This window comes from Gossypium hirsutum, chromosome D07 (assembly GCF_007990345.1).
Source record: "Gossypium hirsutum isolate 1008001.06 chromosome D07, Gossypium_hirsutum_v2.1, whole genome shotgun sequence".
Lineage (NCBI taxonomy): Eukaryota > Viridiplantae > Streptophyta > Magnoliopsida > Malvales > Malvaceae > Gossypium > Gossypium hirsutum.
This window is the reverse complement of record NC_053443.1, coordinates 31,729,661-31,736,666: the sequence shown is the minus strand read 5'-3', so window position 1 is coordinate 31,736,666 and position 7,006 is coordinate 31,729,661. Positions and strand designations below refer to the sequence as shown.

General features: G+C 37.2%; 1 non-coding gene across 1 annotated transcript; it reads right to left on the bottom strand.

Moving 5' to 3' along the window:
• Positions 1-296: 296 nt before the first annotated feature.
• On the bottom strand, positions 297-403 carry LOC121219665 (small nucleolar RNA R71). Its single transcript, XR_005916554.1, has one exon. It is a non-coding gene; the product is annotated as a small nucleolar RNA R71 (small nucleolar RNA).
• Between the last annotated feature and the right edge of the window lie 6,603 nt (positions 404-7,006).

The following is a 7,006-nucleotide window of genomic DNA, read 5'->3' as shown; positions in this document are numbered from 1 at the left end:
TGAGGCAACCCAGTTTGAATTGAAACCAGTGATGTCTCAAATGCTACAAACGGTAGGCCAATTTAGTGGTATACCCACGAAAGATCCACATCTCCACCTTCGATTGTTTATGGAGGTGAGTGATTCATCCAAGATAGTCAGTGTGACTGAAGAAGCACTGAGGTTGAAGTTGTTTCCATACTCGTTGCAAGATCAAGCACGAGCATGGCTCAATTTATTGCCACCAAGTTCCATATCTACATGCAAGAATTAGCAGAGAGATTTTGGTTAAGTACTTCCCACCTAGCAAAAATGCTAAGTTGAGGAACGAGATCACAACTTTCAAGCAACTAGATGACGAGTCTTTATATTAGGCTCGAGAGTGATTCAAGGAGTTACTTTGTAAGTGTCCTCATCATGGGATTCCTCACTATATTCAGTTAGAGACATTCTATAATGGTCTCAATGCACATACAAGATTGATGGTAGATGCTTCTACGAATGGTGCAATTTTATCTAAGTTTATATTGAGGCTTATGAGATCATCAAGAGGATCGCGAGTAATAACTATGAATGGCCAACAAATCAAAAAGCTTCAAGAAGACGAGTAGCCAGAGTTCATGAAGTTGACTCTCTTACTTCGTTATCAGCTCAGGTATCGTCTATTTCCTCTATGTTAGAACATTTAACCGCTAATAGTACTAATAATTTTGTAGCTCAGCCACTAAGTCCATTTGAAGTAGTTTCCTGTGTGTACTGTAGGGAAGGTCATTCTTTTGAGAATTATCCATTTAATCCCAAGTCAGTGTACTATTTGGGGAACCAATATCAAAATAGGAGTGCACAAGGACCCTAGTCCAACTTCTACATTCCTTCATGGCGTAATCATCCTAGATTTTCTTGGAGCAACCAAGGAAATGGACTGAACAATAACTTATTACAGCAAAGACCCAACCAATCTCAAGGGTTTAATCAGCAAGCTCCAAAACCACCTCAAGCTGAGGCATCAAACAGTTTGGAGAACTTGTTGAAAGCATACATGACAAAGAATGACGCTTTGATCCAAACCCAAGAAGCAACACTGAAGAATTTGGAAAAGAAAATAGGTCAGTTGGCTACGGAGCTTTGTAATAGGCCACAAGGAACCTTGCCGAGCGATACTGAGAATCTAAGAAATTTGGGTAAAGAACATATCAAGGAAGTGACATTGCAAAGTGGAAAGACTCTAGAACCCCGATTGATTGATGTTGATGATGAGCATGTTGAAAAGGAGGAAAGTCAACCAGCTATTGAAGTTCCTACACCAAAGGACTCAAAATCTGCAAAGTCTAACAAGGTAAACCCTGACCTAGTGTATTCAGATATTTTAACATCTTCTTTGGATGCAGATTTATCTATTCAGAAAAGTTGTCCAGTTCAATCGAAAGTTCCATCACCTCTATATCTGCAAAGATTGCAGCAACACAAGCAGAAACAAGAGGTGCAATTCAAGAAGTTCGTAGATATTCTGAAGTAGTTACACATCAGTATTCCATCGGTGGAGGCTTTAGAAAAATGCCAAATTATGTGAAGTTTATGAAGGATATACTGTCAAGAAAAAAGACTGAGTGAGTATGAGACTTTTTCTTTGACAAAGGAGTGCAGTACGTTCCTGCAAAACCAACTGCCATCGAAATTGAAAGACCCAGGAAGCTTTACTATACCCTGTAACATTGGTGAATCTTACTGTGGTAAAGCTTTGTGTGACTTAGGAGCGAGTATCAACTTGATGCCTAAGTCTATGTTCAAGATGTTAGGAATAGGTTAAGTAAGACCTACAACTGTGCCGCTTCAGCTAGCGGATTGATCTTTAGCATATTTCGAAGGAAAGATCGTGGATGTTTTGGCAAGAGTTGATAAATTTATTTTTCCTGATGATTTTATTATTTTAGATTTTGAAGTAGACAAGAAAGTGCCGATCATCCTTGGGAGACCTTTCTTAGCCACTGGAAGAACGTTAATTGATGTGCAGAAAGGTGAACTCACCATACGAGTTCAAGACGATCAGGTAACCTTTAACATTCTTAAAGCAATGAAATTTCATGATCCGACAGAGGAGTGTTCAGTTATGGAAGAGATAGAAACCTTGGTTTCTATGGAAAGCAATTTTGAGGAAGATCCATTGGAGAAAGCCCTAGAGTTTGACCTTTTTGAGGATGACGAAGGTGAAGAAATCATGGCTTTGATGGAAGCCAGTCTGAGAAATTTTATTTGAAATACGTTCTCAATTGAAGAACAACCTAAACTTGAACTAAAGGTTCCTCCTTTTTATTTGAAATACATGTATTTAGGTGATTGTTCTACTTTGCCTGTGATTATTTCAGCGAAATTGACAAAAGATCAAGAGGAACAACTAATTGTTATTCTAAAGAAATTTAAGAAAGCAATTGGTTGGACCATAGCTGACATTCGAGGTATAAGCCATTCTTTTTGCATGTATAAAATCATTTTAGAAGAATGTGAAAGAGCTCGGATTGATGGGAAAAGGAGGCTTATGTTGGATCGTCGGCACCCCTATGGCGCAGTGAAAAATAAAAATCCGGCGATCCTAACCAGGGATCCATGTGTGAGGAACGAATCGGGGTGAAAGAGGTTGCGAAATTACCTAATGTTTATTCAGAGTAGACAGCAACACCTCAACAACGAGTAGTCTGATCTGCTATCGAACCAAACCGCAATCTATCGTGATTCCGACCTCTACGTAATCCACCCAGTTGACTACGAACGGAAGGAATCCCCAAAACAGTTTTGAGAGTTATTTTTCTTTTAAAGGCTTCTAGACTCAAACAAAGAAAAACGGAATTCTATATATCCTTTTGTTTTAGGGTTTTTTTAAGAATTAAATAAATATAATAATATTTTAATCCGAAAATTATAATTACATTAATTATAATATAAGTTCGGTAAACCATATATTTATTTGAATTCTTATGCTAACCAAATCCATGTCCTCACTATACGTACAACAACCTTGTACATAATGTGTTGGAAATTTGATTACCGAATTAAATTAATTCTATAATTAATTTAATTCAAGCGATCCCAAAAACAATACCAACTATGGTTTATTCCGTTCATTTCAACTATAGGGTGTGACCCTGTAGGTTCTTGTAACGTTAGCAGTAACACTAGAACGATTCTAATGCTACGAACAATGAGTGGCATCTAGCAATGCATCATTGCTACCTAAGTCACAAGAGATCATGATTCGACATAACCTTTTTATGATTAACCTTTTATGCAATAATCCTTAAGTCCTTTATCTCTGGATTGGACACAAGTCATGGAATAGTCACACTTGTATTGTCCATTCCATGTTCCTTGATATCTTAAGCAGACTACGATATACAAATAAGTATGACATCTAATATCAACTTATTTGAGCATGGCCATGCATTTCTAGTCTCACTTAATCAAGTGGCCTAAGATATTACTCCCATTATGTAGGAGGGACTTATCCTATATCGAGCAACCATATCCCTCTACATAGATTGTGGTATATCCAACATCAGTCTTTATAGAACAACCAGTTACGGTATACGTTTGACGGTATCAAAATATACAACTCACGATGTTGGGATTATGATGATCTCAAGTTTGAGGGTCATATAAATATTAATCATTATGAGTAATGTCGTGACAATTACATAATAATCCAAGAAACATACTCATAACGGGTCAGTCCAATATGTTGTTCTCTAACACACATATTCATGTAATAATTCTGACATTCCATATCAATACAACTCTTTATCATCAATCAACTACACGTTAGTCGTAATGCATTATCGTTGTCCTATCCAACAATAATACTTGACTAAGGAACTTTTAAGAATAATCATATTATTCTCAGGACATTATTATAAAACAGTTTATTTATATGCACAGAAAAGAAACTGAAATAATAATGGTAACGCCTTATATTAATAAACATGATAAATCAAGTATGTTATTACAACCATCTCATGATTGATCTTTGGGCATACTCTAACAATCTCCCACTAGCACTAAGACCAATCACTTATATATCTAATACCAAGTGACTTAGTATGACGATCATGCTTCTGGTGTGTCAGAGGCTTGGTCAAGGGATCAACAATGTTATCATCTGTAGGTACTCTGCATATCTCTATATCCCCTCGATCGATAATCTCTCGAATAAGATGGTAGCGCCTAAGTATATGTTTGGATCGCTGGTGAGATCTAGGTTCTTTAGCTTGTGCAATGGCTCCATTATTGTCACATCGGAGTTCTATAGCATTTGATATGCTAGGCACAACCCCTAGTTTAGTAATGAACTTTTTGATCCAAACCGCTTCTTTTGCTGCCTCACTGGCTGCAATATACTCAGCCCCTGTTGTAAAATCGGCTACTGTACTTTGCTTTGAACTCTTCCAGCTCACAGCACCACCATTAAGGCAAAACACAAAACCTGATTGTGATCGAGAATCGTCCTTATCGGTTTGGAAGCTAGCATCAGTGTAACCTTTTACACTTAACTCTTCCTCACCTCCATATAGTAGGAAAACATCTTTAGTTCTTCTCAAGTACTTAAGGATATTCTTGACTGTGGTCCAGTGACCTTCACCGGGATCTACTTGGTATCTGCTCGTCATGCTTAAGGCATATGAGACATCTGGACGGGTACATAACATGGCATACATGATAGATCCAATAGTGGAAGCATATGGAATTTTACTCATTCGTTATCTCTCCTGTGGAGTTGAAGGACACATTTCCTTCGAGAGTGAAATACCATGTCTCATAGGTAGGAATCCTCTCTTAGATTCTTCCATACTGAACCTTTTCAGTACTTTGTCTATGTATGTACTTTGGCTTAGACCTAGTAGTCGTCTTGATCTATCTCTATAGATCTTTACTCCTAAGATGTAAGTTGCTTCGCCTAAGTCCTTCATAGAAAAACAATTTCCTAACCAAGTCTTAATAGACTGCAAGGTAGGTATGTCATTTCCTATGATAAGTATGTCATCCACATACAGTACCAAGAATGTTATAGTGCTCCCACTAACTTTCTTGTAAACACATGGCTCATCTTCATTTTTGATAAAACCAAACTCTTTGATTGCATTATTAAAACGAAGATTCCAACTTCGAGAAGCTTGCTTTAATCCATAAATGGATCTTTGTAGCTTACATATCTTTCCAGCATCCTTTGGATTGACAAAACCTTCAAGTTGTGTCATGTACACATTCTCTTCAAGTTTCCCATTAAGGAAAGCTATTTTGACGTCTATCTGCCAAATTTCATAGTCATGAAATGCAGCTATAGCTAGCAAGATCCTGATGGATTTAAACATAGCTACAGGAGAAAAGGTTTCATCATAGTCAACACCATGAACTTGGTGAAAACCTTTAGCGACTAATCGCCCCTTGTATGTTTGTACATTACCATCCATGTCGGTTTTCTTTTTGAAAACCCACTTGCACCCTATGGGCTTAACCCCTTCGAGTGGGTCAACCAAAGTCCATACTTAGTTTTCATACATGGAATCCATCTCAGATATCATGGCTTCAAGCCATTTCTCAGAGTCTGGCGTTCCCTTAAAGATCTACGCAGTGGTTGTGTTTTTATAGCAATTACTTGTTCCTCAACCCCTTGTGGAACTTGCTATAGTTCTATCTCTGGTTCAGTGGTATTTTGCGATTCTCGAACTTCATCAAGTTCAATCTTTTTCACACTTCCTTTTTTAAAAACAAATTCTCTCTCTAGGAAGACACCAGTCCGAGCAACAAGTATTTTGTTCTCAGTGGGATTAAAGAAATAATATCCTTTGGTTTCTTTTGGATACCCTACAAAAATACATTTTTCATATTTGGGTTCAAGCTTAGTAGACGTCTGACGTTTAACATAAGCTTCGCAACCCCAAATATTCATAAAAGACATACTGGGACGTTTCCCAGTCCATATCTCATATGGTGTCTTTTGAACTGATTTAGATGGAACACGATTTAGTGTGAAAGTAGCTATCTCAAGTGCATGTCCCCAAAAGGAAGTCGGCAGATCAGCATGACTCATCATGGATCGAACCATGTCTAACAAAGTTCGATTTCTTCTTTCAGAAACTCCATTCCATTGAGGAGTACCAGGAGGAGTAAGTTGTGAGGCAATCCCACATTGCTTCAAAATATCATCAAACTCTAAGCTCATATACTCTCCACCTCGATCAGATCGAAGAGTCTTGATAGTTTTTCCTAGTTGATTTTGTACTTCATTTTTGAATTCCTTGAACTTTTCAAGGGATTCAGACTTATGGCGCATGAGATAGACATACCCATATCTACTGAAATCATCAGTGAAAGTGATGAAGTAATGAAATCCTCCTCTAGTCTGTATATTTATTGGCCCACATACATCAGAATGTATGAGGCCCAATAAATCACTACCTCATTCACTTTTACCAGTAAAAGGAGACTTAGTCATTTTTCCCAATAAGCAAGATTCACATATTTCAAATTGTTCAAAAACAAATGAATCCAAGAAACCATCTTTATGGAGCTTGGATATGCATTCCTCACTTATGTGGCCCAAACGACAATGCCATAGATAAGTTTGATTTGAGTCATTTATTTTTTATCTTTTAGTATTTATGTTGTAGATGGGATTCATTTGATCTAAAACATAGAGGCCATTATTCAATTGTGCCGAACCATAGAAAACATTATTGAGATAAAAGGAACAACAATTATTCTTAATAATTATCTCAAAACCAATTTTGTCTAAACAAGAAATTGAAATAATGTTTTTAGTCAAATTGGGCACATAATAACAATCCTCTAAACATAAACCAAGTCCACTAGACAAAGATAAATTATATGTTCCCACAGCTAATGCATCAACTTTTGCTCCATTTCCAACTCGTAGGTCCACATCTCCTCTAGCCAAAGTCCTACTCCTTTGCAGTCCCTATACAGAAGTACAAATGTGAGAACCACAACCAGTATCTAATACCCATGAAGTAGTAGTTGA